Source organism: Phyllobates terribilis, unplaced genomic scaffold, assembly GCF_046119375.1.
Source record: "Phyllobates terribilis strain yellow unplaced genomic scaffold, ASM4611937v1 Scaffold_5__5_contigs__length_657084704, whole genome shotgun sequence".
Taxonomy (NCBI): domain Eukaryota; kingdom Metazoa; phylum Chordata; class Amphibia; order Anura; family Dendrobatidae; genus Phyllobates; species Phyllobates terribilis.
In genome coordinates, this window is record NW_027362765.1 from 24486282 (window position 1) to 24501446 (window position 15165).

A 15165-nucleotide genomic window follows, 5' to 3' on the forward strand; every position below is an offset into this window, starting at 1 on the left:
ACGAAAAATGGAGACGCTACGGGTCTTAGAAAATGGCGCTATTTTTTTATTTTTTTTTTTACCAAATTTTGGAATTTTTTTTCACCACTTAAATATAAAAGAACCTATACATGTTTGGTGTCTATGAACTCGTAATGACCTGTAGAATAAGAAGGGCAGGTCAGTTTTAGCATTCAGTGAACATGGTAAAAAATATAAATAAAAAACAACTGGGGTATTGCACTTTTTTTGCAATTTTACCGCACTTGGAATTTTTTTCCTGTTTTCCCGTACAGGATATGATAAAACTAGTAATGGCGTTGAAAAGTACAACTCGTCCCGCAAAAAATAAGCCCTCACATGGCCATATTGACCAAAAAATAAAAACGCTATGGCTCTGGGAACAAGGGGAGCAAAAACGAAAATGCAAAAACGAAAAATGCTCCGGGGCTTAAGGGGTTAACAAGAAATCAGAGCTTGCTAGACATGAGAAAACTCACATGGTGGAAAAAACACACTCATGTTCAGAATGTGGAAAATGTTTTGTAAATGGGTCAAATCTTATTTCACATCAGAGAAGTCACACGTGAGAAAATTTTTCCATGTTTAGATTGTGGGAAATGTTTTAATCTGAAAAAATATCTTGTTAGACATATGAGAATTCACACAGGAGACAAGCCATATTCTTGTTCAGAATGTGGGAAATGTTTTGCAGATAAGTCAAGTCTTATTAGACATCAGAGAATACACACAGGGGAGAAGCCATTTTCATGCTCAGAATGTGGGAAATGTTTTGCAGATAAATCACAACTTGTTATACATCGTAGAATTCACACAGGGGAGAAGCCATTTTCCTGTTCAGAATGTGGTAAATGTTTTACAGATAAATCGGATCTTGTGAGACACCAGAGAATTCACACAGGGGAGAAGCCATATTCATGTTCACAATGTGGGAAATGTTTTACCATCAAATCACATCTTCTTATACATCAAAGAACTCACACAGGGGAGAAGCCATTTTCCTGCTCAGAATGTGGAAAATCTTTTACAGCTAAATCAGATCTTGAGAAACATAGGAGGATTCACTTAGGGAAGAAGCCATATTCATGTTCAGAATGTGGGAAATGTTTTACCTTCAAATCACATCATCTTCAACATCAAAGAACTCATAGAAAAAGCCATTCGCACATCTAGAAAATGAGAATTATTTTATTTGAAAATCATATTTTTATGACAAAAGAAAACCTCACACAAAGAGAACACATGTATTGCATTTTCAAATTGTACAAGAATACATATAACAGAGAAAATCAATGTAAAGTCAAATTAGTAATCAAAAAAGGGAAAGCTTAAAGGTTGCCTCGGCAAAAAATATTGATGATTTTTCAACAGAATAGGTAATCAATGTCAGATCAGTGGGGGTCTGCCACCTGGTATATCCACCAATCAGCCCGGTATAAGTTGCAGTGGTAGCCAGATGCAGAAACATAAAATAGAGCGGGAAATGACAGCTTCATTCAATGTGTAGTGGCTGTTGCCGGTTACTGTAAAATAGCTCCTATTAAAAAGTGTATCAGCTGTTCTACAGTACCGAGGAACTGCCACTAATCATTGAATTGAGCTGCACATTGTAGCTCTGTTCTGTGTTAGAAAAATTATCTCCCGATGCACGGTGTCAAGCCAGTTTTTATTCTCGTCTTGCAGCAAAAAGGGACAAGGCATGGTCATAAGCGTTGTCTGACCTTTGATGCATTGTCCGACCTTTTAGAATGTGTGCACACGTTGCAGGATTGGTGCGGTTTTGACTTGCAGATTTGAAACTTGATGCTAGCAAAGTGAATGAGAAACATGAAGTGTAATGCACACGTTGAGTATTTTTGACTAGCAGATTTGACGCAGTAAATTATCTGCAGCATGTCAATTCTCTGTGCGTTTTTCACCCATTGAATGCACTGAAAAAAAATGCAGGTAAAAAAACACGGCAAAAACGTAACATTTTTGAGGCTGCGTTTTCCTGCCAAGAGATACAGAAATATCTGCACACAAAATACTCAATGTGGGCACATACCCTTATACTCTTAGAATACAATAGACACTTCAAACATACTTGTCTGTTCCTTATTGGGCTAAAATCTATATGCTTAAGCAACTTTCTCAGAATTTAATAAACATAAAGAATTACTCATATTGAAGATATGCAGTGGGGAAAAAAGTTTTTAGTCAGCCACCAACTGTGCAAGTTCTCTCACTTAAAAAAATGAGAAAGGCCTGTAATTGACATCATAGGTAGACCTCAACTATGAGAGACAAAATGAGAAAACAAATCCTGAAAATCACATTGTCTGATTTGGAAAGAAATTTTTTTTTCAAATTTTGGTGGAAAATAAGTATTTGGTCAATTACAAAAGTTCATCTCAATAGTTTGTTATATATCCTTTGTTGGCAATGACAGAGGTCAAACGTTTTCTGTCTTCACAAGGTTGGCACACACTGTTGCTGGTATGTTGGCCCATTCCTCCATGCAGATCTCCTCTAGAGCAGTGATGTTTTGGGGCTGTCGCTGGGCAACACGGACTTTCAACTCCCTCCAAAGTTTTTCTATAGGGTTTAGATCTGGAGATTGGCTAGGCCACTCCAGGACCATGAAATGCTTCTTACGAAGCCACTCCTTCGTTGCCCTGGCGGTGTGCTTGGGATCATTGTCATGCTGGAAGACCCAGCCACATTTCATATTCAATGCCTTTGCTGATGGAAGGAGGTTCGCACTCAAAATCTCATGATACATGGCCCCATTCATTCTTTCATGTACACGGATCAGTCGTCCTGGTCCCTTGGCAGAGAAACAGCCCCAAAGCATGATGTTGCCAAACCTAAGCTTCACAGTAGGTATGGTGTTCTTTAGATGCAACTCAGCAAGCTTTCTCCTCCAAACACGACGAGTTGTGTTTCTACCAAACAGTTCTACTTTGGTTTCATCTGACCATATGACATTCTCCCAATACTCTTCAGTATCATCCAAATGCTCTCTAGCAAACTTCAGACGGGCCCGAACATGTAATGGCTTAAGCAGGGGGACACGTCTGGCACTTCAGGATCTGAGTCCTTGGCGGCACAGTGCGTTACTGATGGTAGCCTGTGTAATGTTGGTCCCAGCTCTCTGCAGGTCATTCACTAGGTTCCTCCGTGTGGTTCTGGGATTTTTGCTCACCGTTCTTGAGACCATTTTGACCCCATGGGGTGAGATCTTGTGTGGAGCCCCAGAACGAGGGAGATTATCAGTAGGCTTGTATGTCTTTCATTTTCTAATTATTGCTCCCACAGTTAATTTCTTCACACCAAGCTGCTTGCCTATTGCAGATTCAGTCTCCCAGCCTGATGCAGGGCTACAATTTTGTTTCTGGTGTCCTTCGACAGCTATTTGGTCTTCATAGTGGAGTTTGGAGTGTGACTGTTTGAGGTTGCGGACGGGTGTCTTTTATACTGATAACAAGTTCAAACAGGTACTACAGGTAGTGAGTGAAGGACAGAGGGACCTCTTAAAGAACAAGTTACAGGTCTGTGAGAGCCAGAAATCTTGCTTGTTTGTAATTGACCAAATACTTATTTTCCACCAAAATTTGAAAAAAAATTCTTTCCAAATCAGACAATGAGGTTTTCAGTATTTATTTTCTCATTTTGTCTCTCATAGTTGAGGTCTACTTATGATGTCAATTACAGACCTCTCTCATCTTTTTAAGTTGGATAACTTGCACAGTTGGTGGCTGACTAAATACTTTTTTCCCCACTGTACTACCTTCATATTTCTGCCTTTATCTAACAGGTGGAGATAGTTACAAACTAGTGAAAATTCAAGGGCATGGCAACATTTGTATCTCTTATCACACATGTGTAGATAAGCCCATTTCTTGTACAAGGTCATAAAAATTATTTTGTCCCTGATATGAGAACATCTGTTGGTAACATATTTTGCTATAACTTTTCACTCTTGATTTCCCTAACGAATGTGTTTAAATCTGGCCAGCTGCTGGAGTTTATCACAGCTGATTGATGGGATTCCAGGTGTCCAACCCCACCGATATGATATTGATTACCTATCCCATTAATGTCCTCTGTATAAAAAAGTTTACACTGACTTAGTGTATGCTTTACAGAATGTATCTGGTAACCCACCCCTCTATATCACTGCTCCTGTGATATCCCAGTAAAACATATGGGTACAAGTTAATAGTACTTTGGGATATACTGCCCGTGTCCTGTACATAATCTGCAGAAGAGAGGATGATAGGTCAGTCTGTTGTGAAAGAATCCAGAAGTAATAGAGGGTGGTTGTGAAGACATGGGGTCTGCCGTGGGCAGAATACTACTCAGACAACACAGGGTGAATGTAAACAGCGTGGCAATAATTTATTGAACCACCAGCAATCAATAACTTATAGAACAGTCCCACGAGATGGTGCAAGCTATAAAGTCTCACCCTTCCACTGGCCCGCCTGGATTAGAGTCATGAGATATGTGGCCAGGTGACCTGATTGTCCCAACCTGGATTCTTCAAATCGTCTCGGAGAGTTCAGCAATGGTCAATGGAGCAGTTCTGTATCTTTATAGCCAGGGCTGTGGTCACTTAGGCTGTCATCCTGTAGTGTATCTCTGAACAGATGCAGATACCCCTTTTTATAGTTCACATTTAAGCCATCATTCACAGGTCAAGGGTCAGGGATCATGATATTAATTTACAATGCTCGAGTATCCACAGCTTTTCCGCTAATGTTGGCTGGCAACCACCCTACGATAGTATTTAACTTATCTAGCAAACATCCATTGTTCAATGACCCGGAGTCGCTGTATTGCAAAACTGTCAGACAATACATTGTAGATAAGTCATTCATCAATTGCTAAATATCAACTCAAGTGATCAACATTCAGGATTATTCAAACAATAGTCCGTGTTGACCAACCAAAGAACACAAGTTCAGCAGTCAACATAATAATATGGTATGTATGTCTGGCATAATTAAGAAGAAATTGTCTCACCAATGTCACTGCAAATTACGAAGGTCAGGAGAGACCAAAAAAAAGTCCTATGCGCTTCAAAAAGAAGCACTTTCCTTCGTCAGTCTCCAGAGTGTCTCCTTTCTTCATAATAAGAGGCAGCGGATTTTATATGTGAGTATATGACCAGATACATTCGGTACACTACAGGGCCACACTCTGAGTCTGGGTAAAGTTTTTCTTATACTTTTGATATTACTTTTATCACTCAAAATACACAAATACACTTATTTCCTGCTGGGAAGAGCATAGATCATAAACTCATACCCAGAATTTTCATTTATAGTGGAAGCGCCCGTGATTTTTATTTGTTTTATTTATTTATTTGATTAATATTTTCTGTCTGGAAAATCTCTTTAAAATAAAATTAAAATGTATACAGTTACTAATAGAAATCTATTATCCAAAAAGCAAATTAAAAAAATCAATAATGTTTTCATATTGTTAAACAATTATATCTACACTTTATGTAAAAAAAAATATTGGGATGCAACTTTTGGTCATTGAATTCAGTTTTTTCATTCGGTACCATTGTCCAAGGTGTAATAATTCCGATCTTCTGATGCATCACAGACTATTAAGAAAATATAAAAGTAACACAAAGGGTGGTAGAGATCAAGGGCACTTACAGGAAAGAGGCTTTACTCACATTCAGAATATGAAAGAATTTTTTCCCCACAAAACGGCTTTTATTGCGATTAAAAAAAAATTCCCACAAAATAGGAAATAGACTGAAATTTATTATTTTGTTTCCTGGAGTCTGTAGATAGCAAACAATGGGTTAATACTCCATCCCTAGCTGGAACAGAAGATGGGTTAATGAGCAATGAAAACAATAATCAATTAACTAGACATTTCCCGTATCCTCTACAATAAAGGGAGTAAGAAGACCCATACCATGTACAGTACAGACCAAAAGTTTGGACACACCTTCCCATTTAAAGATTTTTCTGTATTTTCAGGACTATGAAAATTGTACATTCACACTGAAGGCATCAAAACTATGAATTAACACATGTGGAATTATATACTTAACAAAAAAGTATGAAAAAACTGAAAATATGTCTTATATTCTAGGTTCTTCAAAGTAGCCACCTTTTGCTTTGATGACTGCTTTGCACACTCTTGGCATTCTCTTGATGAGCTTCAAGAGGTAGTCACCGGAAATGGTTTTCACTTCACAGGTGTGCCCTGTCAGGTTTAATAAGTGGGATTTCTTGCCTTATAAATGGGGTTGGGACCATCAGTTGTGTTGTGCAGAAGTCTGGTGGATACACAGCTGATAGTCCTACTGAATAGACTGTTAGAATTTGTATTATGGCAAGAAAAAAGCAGCTACAGTGGTGGCCAAAAGTATTGGCACCCCTGCAATTCTGTCAGATAATACTCAGTTTCTTCCTGAAAATGATTGCAATCACAAATTCTTTGGTATTATTATCTTCATTTAATTTGTCTTCAATGAAAAAACACAAAAAGAATTGTCCTAAAGCCAAATTGGATACAATTCCACACCAAACCTAAAAAAGGGGGTGGACAAAAGTATTGGCACCCTTTGAAAAATCATGTGATGCTTCTCTAATTTGTGTAATTAACAGCACCTGTAACTTACCTGTGGCACCTAACAGGTGTTGGCAATAACTAAATCACACTTGCAGCCAGTTAACATGGATTAAAGTTGACTCAACCTCTGTCCTGTGTCCTTGTGTGTACCACATTGAGCATGGAGAAAAGAAAGAAGACCAAAGAACTGTCTGAGGACTTGAGAAACCAAATTGTGAGGAAGCATGAGCAATCTCAAGGCTACAAGTCCATCTCCAAAGACCTGAATGTTCCTGTGTCTTCCGTGCGCAGTGTCATCAAGAAGTTTAAAGCCCATGGCACTGTGGCTAACCTCCCTAGATGTGGACGGAAAAGAAAAATTGACGAGAGATTTCAACGCAAGATTGTGCTGATGGTGGATAAAGAACCTCGACTAACATCCAAACAAGTTCAAGCTGCCCTGCAGTCCGAGGGTAGAAAAGTGTCAACCCATACTATCCGTCGGCGTCTGAATGAAAAGGGACTGTATGGTAGGATACCCAGGAAGACCCCACTTCTTACCCTGAGACATAAAAAAGCAAGGCTGGAGTTTGCCAAAACTTACCTGAGAAAGCCTAAAACGTTTTGGAAGAATGTTCTCTGGTCAGATGAGACAAAAGTAGAGATTTTTGGGAAAAAGCATCAACATAGAGTGTACAGGAAAAAAAAAGAGGCATTCAAAGAAAAGAACACGGTCCCTACAGTCAAACATGGCGGAGGTTCCCTGATATTTTGGGGTTGCTTTGCTGTCTCTGGCATTGGACTGCTTGACCGTGTGCATGGTATTATGAAGTCTGAAGACTACCAACAAATTTTGCAGCATAATGTAGGGCCCAGTGTGAGAAAGCTGGGTCTCCCTCAGAGGTCATGGGTCTTCCAGCAGGACAATGACCCAAAACACACTTCCAAAAGCACTATAAAGTGGTTTGAGAGAGCACTGGAGACTTCTAAGGTGGCCAGCAATGAGTCCAGACCTGAATCCCGTAGAACACCTGTGGAGAGATCTCAAAATGGCAGTTTGGAGAAGGCACCCTTCAAATATCAGGGACCTGGAGCAGTTTGCCAAAGAATGGTCTACAATTCCAGCAGAGCATTGTAAGAAACTCATTGATGGTTACCGGAAAGCTGTTGTTCGCAGTTATTTTGGCTAAAGGTTGTGCAACGAAGTATTAGGCCGAGGGTGCCAATACTTTTGTCTGGCCCATTTTTGGAGTTTTGTGTGAAATGATCAATGATTTGATTTTTGCTTCATTCTCTTTTGTGTTTTTTCCTTGCAAGCAAATTAAATGAAGATAATAATACCAAAGAATTTGTGATTGCAATCATTTTCAGGAAGGAACTGAGTATTATCTGACAGAATTGCAGGGGTGCCAATACTTTTGGCCACCACTGTAAGTAAAGAAAAACAAGTGGCCATCATTACTTTAAGAAATGAAGGTGTCAGTCCGAAAAATTGGGCATACTTTGAAAGTGTCCCCAAGTGCAGTTGCAAAAACCATCAAGCGCTACAAAGAAACTGGGTCACATGAGGACCGCCCCAGGAAAGGAAGACCAAGAGTCACCTCTGCTTCTGAAGATAAGTTTATCCGAGTCACCAGCCTCAGACATCGCATGTTAACAGCAGCTCAGATTAGAGACCAGGTCAATGACACACAGAGTTCTAGCAGCAGACACATCTCTTCAACAACTGTTAAGAGGAGACTTTGTGCAGCAGGCCTTCATGGTAAAATAGCTGCTAGGAAACCACTGCTAAGGACAGGCAGCAAGCAGAAGAGACAAGTTTGGGCTAAAGAACACAAGGAATGGACATTAGACCAGTGGAAATCTGTGCTTTGGTCTGATGAGTCCAAATTTGAGATCTTTGGTTCCAACCACCGTGTCTTTGTGCGACGCAGAAAAGGTAAACGGATGGACTCTACGTGCTTGGTTCCCACCGTGAAGCATGGAGGAAGAGGTGTGATGGTGTGGGGGTGCTTTGCTGGTGACACTGTTGGGGATTTATTCAAAATTGAAGGCATACTGAACCAGCATGGCTACCACAGCATCTTGCAGAGGCATGCTATTCCATCCAGTTTGCGTTTAGTTGGACCATCATTTATTTTTCAACAGGACAATGACCCCAAACACACCTCCAGGTTGTGTAAGGGCTATTTGACCAAGAAGGAGAGTGATGGGTTTCTACGCCAGATGACCTGGCCTCCACAGTCACCACACCTGAACCCAATCAAGATGGTTTGGGGTGAGCTGGACCGCAGAGTGAAGGCAAAAGGGCCAACAAGTGCTAAGCATCTCTGGGAACTTATTCAAGATTGTTGGAAGACCATTTCCGGTGACTACCACTTGAAGCTCATCAAGAGAATGCCAAGAGTGTGCAAAGCAGTCATCAAAGCAAAAGGTGGCTACTTTGAAGAACCTAGAATATAGGACATATTTTCAGTTGTTTCTAGTGTTGAGCGATACCTTCCGATATCGAGAAATATCGGATCGGATTGTATCGGACCGATACCCAAAAAATATCGGATATCGCTGATTCCGATACCGGAAACCAATGCAAGTCAATGGGACACAAATATCGGAATGAAAATAAACCCTTTCTTTCCTTGTAGGTTAATTCTACATGAAGGAAAACAACTAAGAATCATGTAGAATGTATTGGGGGAGGTGGGGGAGACAATAAAGGCATAGAGGTTTAGCCCAATCAAATGGAATAGCAGGAATTAATATTTTTTTTAAGACGTTCTGAGTTATGGAAATATTGACTATGTTACGTTTTTTTATATTTTGTCAGATATTTATGTTTCACTGCTTCCATGCTCTTCACCTTCTTTTTTACTTCTCCCACACCTTCTCCATCATCCTCAGCATCAGCATATTTTTCATCAACTTCTTCACCTTCTTCATCATCTTCTTCTTCACCTTCTTCGTATTATTCTTTTTTTTTTTTTTACATTCTTCATATTCTTCTTATTCAACTATTATTCTTCTTCATATTCTACTTCTTCATCTTCTTCATATTCTTCTTCATCATATTCTTATTTGTGACAGGCATTCCTGTAGTTATCTATAAAAGTTTGAAGATTACACCTTTCGTTCTGCCTGTCACAAAAGATTTACAACAGGATTTGTCCGCGTTCAGTTTGGCCTGTAGCAGCAGGTCTTTTCCAGGGGCACCATGAGGAGGAACGGACTCACCCCCATACACTGCTTAGTCTTCTTCTGCTTATAATTTAGATAATATCTTTTGCTCTGATTTTTAGTCTTATGCTTAATGTTCTTCCGCTTTTTGTTCTGCAGCTTCTTCTTCTTCTGCTTCTTGGTTTTCTGTCTCTTGTTCTTCTGTATCTTGGTGGTTGTCTTCTTGTTCTTTGTCCTCTTGGTCATCTTCTTCAGGGTCATCTTCTTGGTCTTCTTCGGGGTGGTCTTCAGGGTCTTCGTCTTCAGGGTCGTCATCTTCGGGGTCCTCGTCTTCTTCGGGGTGGTCTTCAGGGTCGTCATCTTCGGGGTCCTCGTCTTCTTCGGGGTGGTCTTCAGGGTCGTCGTCTTCGGGGTCCTCGTCTTCAGGGTCGTCGTCTTCGGGGTCCTCGTCTTCAGGGTCGTCGTCAGGGAGATCCAGAGTGATTACCAAGAACCATTTCAAAAAGCTTGCACTTGGAAATGTAGCAGAAGGTACAAGAAGGCTGAGGAACTGCCAAGAACCAGCTGATAGTACTGGAACCCGGATGGGTAGCAGAAGGTACAAGAGCCAATGGAACTACCGAGGACCAGCTGACGGAACTGGAACACGGTTACTAAGCAGGAGGTACCTGTGCCAGAAAGCACTACCAAGGACCATTAGACGTTGGTGGAACTTGGATACCGAGAAGGAGGCACCTAAGCCAAAGGCACTGCCGAGAACCAGCTGACGGTACTGGAACTCGGATGGGTAGCAGAAGGTACCCATGAAAAAAAAAGTTGCAAGGCCGCGAGCCGGCCTGAGTTACTGAAACCCCCAGTCCAACAGGGGGTGCTTGTCCTTTTGGCACTATGGAACCAGCCTTCATTGCCAGATCCCGCAGCCCACATAGGAGTCACCTAAGCTGCAGGCACCATAGAGTCGGCTAACCCGACTGCAACACGACAGGACAACGTATTGGAGGCAAAGTGACGTTGACACTACCCGGAAACAGCTGGCGTGCTGGAACCAGGCTGGGCAGGAGGGAATACCCGTGCCAAAGACACTGCTGGGAAACAGCTGACGGTACTGGAACCCAGATGGGTAGCAGAAGGTACAAGAGCCAATGGAACTACCGAGGACCAGCTGACGGTACTGGAACTCGGTTACTAAGCAGGAGGTACCTGTGCCAGAAAGCACTACCAAGGACCAGCAGACGTTGGTGGAACTTGGATACCGAGAAGGAGGCACCTAAGCCAAAGGCACTGCCGAGAACCAGCTGACGGTACGGGAACCCGGATGGGTAGCAGAAGGTACCCATGAAAAAAAAAGTTGCAAGGCCGCGAGCCGGCCTGAGTTACTGAAACCCCCAGTCCAACAGGGGGTGCTTGTCCTTTTGGCACTATGGAACCAGCCTTCATTGCCAGATCCCGCAGCCCACATAGGAGTCACCTAAGCTGCAGGCACCATAGAGTCGGCTAACCCGACTGCAACACGACAGGACAACGTATTGGAGGCAAAGTGACGTTGACACTACCCGGAAACAGCTGGCGTGCTGGAACCAGGCTGGGCAGGAGGGAATACCCGTGCCAAAGACACTGCCGGGAAACAGCTGACGGTACTGGAACCCAGATGGGTAGCAGAAGGTACAAGAGCTAATGGAACTACCGAGGACCAGCTGACTGTACTGGAACTCGGTTACTAAGCAGGAGGTACCTGTGCCAGAAAGCACTACCAAGGACCAGCAGACGTTGGTGGAACTTGGATACCGAGAAGGAGGCACCTAAGCCAAAGGCACTGCCGAGAACCAGCTGACGGTATGGGAACCCGGATAGGTAGCAGAAGGTACAAGAGCAAATGGAACTACGAGAACCAGCCAACAGTACTGGAACCCGGATGGGTAGCAGAAGGTACAAGAGCCAATGGAACTACCGAGGACCAGCTGACGATACTGGAACTCTGTTACTAAGCAGGAGGTACCTGTGCCAGAAAGCACTACCAAGGACCAGCAGACATTGGTGGAACTTGGATACCGAGAAGGAGGCACCTAAGCCAAAAGCCCTGCCGAGAACCAGCTGACGGTACTGGAACTCGGATGGGTAGCAGAAGGTACCCATGAAAAAAAAAGTTGCAAGGCCGCGAGCCGGCCTGAGTTACCAAAACCCACAGTCCTACAGGGGGTGCTTGTCCTATTGGCACTATGAAACCAGCCTTTATTGCCAGATCCCGCAGCCCACATAGAAGTCACCTAAGCTGCAGGCACCATAGAGTCGGCTAACCCGACCGCGACACGACAGGACAACGTATTGGAGGCAAAGTGACGTTGACACTACCCGGAAACAGCTGGTGTGCTGGAACCAGGCTGGGCAGGAGGGAGTACCCGTGCCAAAGACACTGCCGGGAAACAGCTGGCGGTGCTGTAACCCAGGGTAAATACTGAAAAAAGAGTGGAGCCTGTAATGCACACGCCCGGGCTGAGCGGCGTGTGTGTGTGATTCCACTGGACCGTGCCGGAGAGTGAATGCCTGGAGGGGCGTAACTAGGTATTCACCCGATCCGACCAGGGTCGCACGACGGCATACGACGCCAGTGCACCAAGGAGGAACCGAGCAGAGGGACCAGGTGCTACTCTAGGACAGACCCCAGACACGGCTGTTCACCCACACAGGGGAATACAGGAACAGACGGGTTAGGCTGGCACACAGACTGGTGGGTATAGGCAGGCTCGACTGGTATGCAGGCAGGCGGGTATGCAGGCAGGGGGGTACAGGCAAGCACAGCTAGAGTGCAGACAGGGAGGCACTAGCAGGTAGGAACACAGGCGGGATAGGACCCAGTACACACTGGGACTCAGGAACAGAACCACAGATGTGGCGGACAAACACAGCAGAGTAAGGCCGCCCTGAGTGGTGAGCGAGAGTAGAGCAGGACGAGTCCGCCTGTAGCGGTGAGCGAGAGTAGAGCAGGACGAGTCCGCCTGTAGCGGTGAGCGAGAGTAGAGCAGGACGAGTCCGCCTGGAGCCGTGAGCGAGAGTAGAGCAGGACGAGGCCGCCTGGAGCGGTGAGCGAGAGTAGAGCAGGACGAGGCCGCCTGGAGCGGTGAGCAAGAGTAGAGCAGGACGAGGCCGCCTGGAGCGGTGAGCAAGAGTAGAGCAGGACGAGGCCGCCTGGAGCGGTGAGCAAGAGTAGAGCAGGACGAGGCCGCCTGGAGCGGTGAGCAAGAGTAGAGCAGGACGAGGCCGCCTGGAGCGGTGAGCAAGAGTAGAGCAGGACGAGGCCGCCTGGAGCGGTGAGCAAGAGTAGAGCAGGACGAGGCCGCCTGGAGCGGTGAGCAAGAGTAGAGCAGGACGAGGCCGCCTGGAGCGGTGAGCAAGAGTAGAGCAGGACGAGGCCGCCTGGAGCGGTGAGCAAGAGTAGAGCAGGACGAGGCCGCCTGGAGCGGTGAGCAAGAGTAGAGCAGGACGAGGCCGCCTGGAGCGGTGAGCAAGAGTAGAACAGGACGAGGCCGCCTGGAGCGGTGAGCAAGAGTAGAGCAGGACGAGACGGCCTGGAGCGGTGAGCAAGAGTAGAGCAGGATGAGGCCGCCTGGAGCGGTGAGCAAGAGTAGAGCAGGACGAGGCCACCTGGAGCGGCGAGCAAAGGGTCTGAGCAGAGCGAGACTGCCGGAGCGGCGAGCAAAGGGTCTGAGCAGAGCGAGACTGCCAGAGCGGCGAGCAAAGGGTCAGAGCAGAGCGAGACTGCCGGAGCGGCAAGCAAAGGGTCAGAGCAGAGCGAGACTGCCGGAGCGGCAAGCAAAGGGTCAGAGCAGAGCGAGACTGCCGGAGCAGCGAGCAAAGGGTCAGAGCAGAGCGAAAACCGCAGGAGCGGAGAGCGAGGCAGGGCAGAGGGGACAGGGCTCTGTTCACACGGAACAAACAGGAAGGGAAAGGCAGAACCAGATACCCACAGGGTACTTGCAGTGAAGTAGCGAGTGGACCACAAACTCCCAAACGGAAGTACAGTGACAACGAACAGGAATTAGGTACGAGTTCAGACTCTGCAGAAAAAGGAAAGGTACGGACATAGAGAAACACAGGAAACAGGCTAGAAGAGTATACAGACAAGAACAGACACAGTAGCAAGATACAGGGGCGGGTCTAGGTATGCAGCCCCTAGAAGGAGGGAGGAACAGGCTAGGAGCGTGTTCAGACAGGACAGACAAGATACGGGAGCGGGTCTAGGTATGCGGCCCCTAGAAGGCGGAACGAACAGGCAAGGAGCATGTTCAGACAGGACTGGAAATACAGCCTCAAAGAAAGGCAAGCAAGCAAACACAGAAAGGGACCTGGCACATTCAGAGTGAAAGAGCACACTGAATGAAACACAATGCTCAGGCAGGGATTCATTGGAGCAGCTGGGTTAAATACCAGGTGACAGACAGCAATAGGCTGAGGACGCACAAGGGGTGGAACCGCAGCAGGTATAAGAAATAGGAAGTGATCGGGCGCCGCCCTTAAGCAGCAAACACAGAGGCAGTCAGACAGCATGGAGGGAAGCCAGGCTAGCAGACTGGACTGGAGATCAAGTGCGCGCTCTTGCACAGTGGGAGATGGACCACTATGCAAGGACGCCGCCAGGTATGTTACAGAGCCAGAGGTGTAATTGGAGCAAGTTTTAAATCTGTAGTACAGTGGATGTGGACAGAGCAGGAGAATTTGCCGGACACACAGCTGGGGAACAGCTGACGTTACTGAACTCCAATAACACGGCAGCAAGTTTTGACTGTGCAGACGGCACTTCTGAGCAGCAACTGGCGGTGTTGGAGCTCAGGGATAATACTGAAAACAGAGAGGAGCCAGAGGTGTAATTGGAGCAAGTTTTAAATCTGTAGTAGTAGTCAGAATGTGGACAGAGCAGGAGAATTTGCCAGACACACAGCAGGGGCTCAACTGACGTTACTGAACCCCAATAACACGGCAGCAAGCGTTGACTGTGCAGACGGCACTTCTGAGCAGCAACTGGCGGTGTTGGAGCTCAGGGATTACAGTTCAGGTAGTAGAAACATGAACACAACAGGAGACCTGGATACTGTTGCCAATCAATTATTTATTCTGGAAGAGGACTGGCAAATTCATGCTAGATCCAGGCCTTGTTTATTTTCAGAAAAGTAAGCCGGTCAACGTTATCGGAGGATAGGCACATGCGACGGTCTGTTAGTACACCACCTGCGGCACTAAAGACGCATTCCGATAATACATTAGCTGCAGGGCAAGCCAGCACCTCCAATGCATACTGGCTAAGCTCTGGCCATGTATCCAGCTTAGAGACCCAAAACTTGAAGGGGGAAGAGCAGTCTGGGAGTACACTGAGAGGGCAAGACATGTAGTCTGTCACCATCTGACGGAAACGTTGCCTCCTGCTGACTGGAG

General features: G+C 45.2%; 1 pseudogene; it reads left to right on the forward strand.

The window, feature by feature from the left end:
- LOC141271814 (uncharacterized) overlaps positions 1 to 15165 on the forward strand; it is a 162224-nt pseudogene that overhangs the window by 107954 nt on the left and 39105 nt on the right.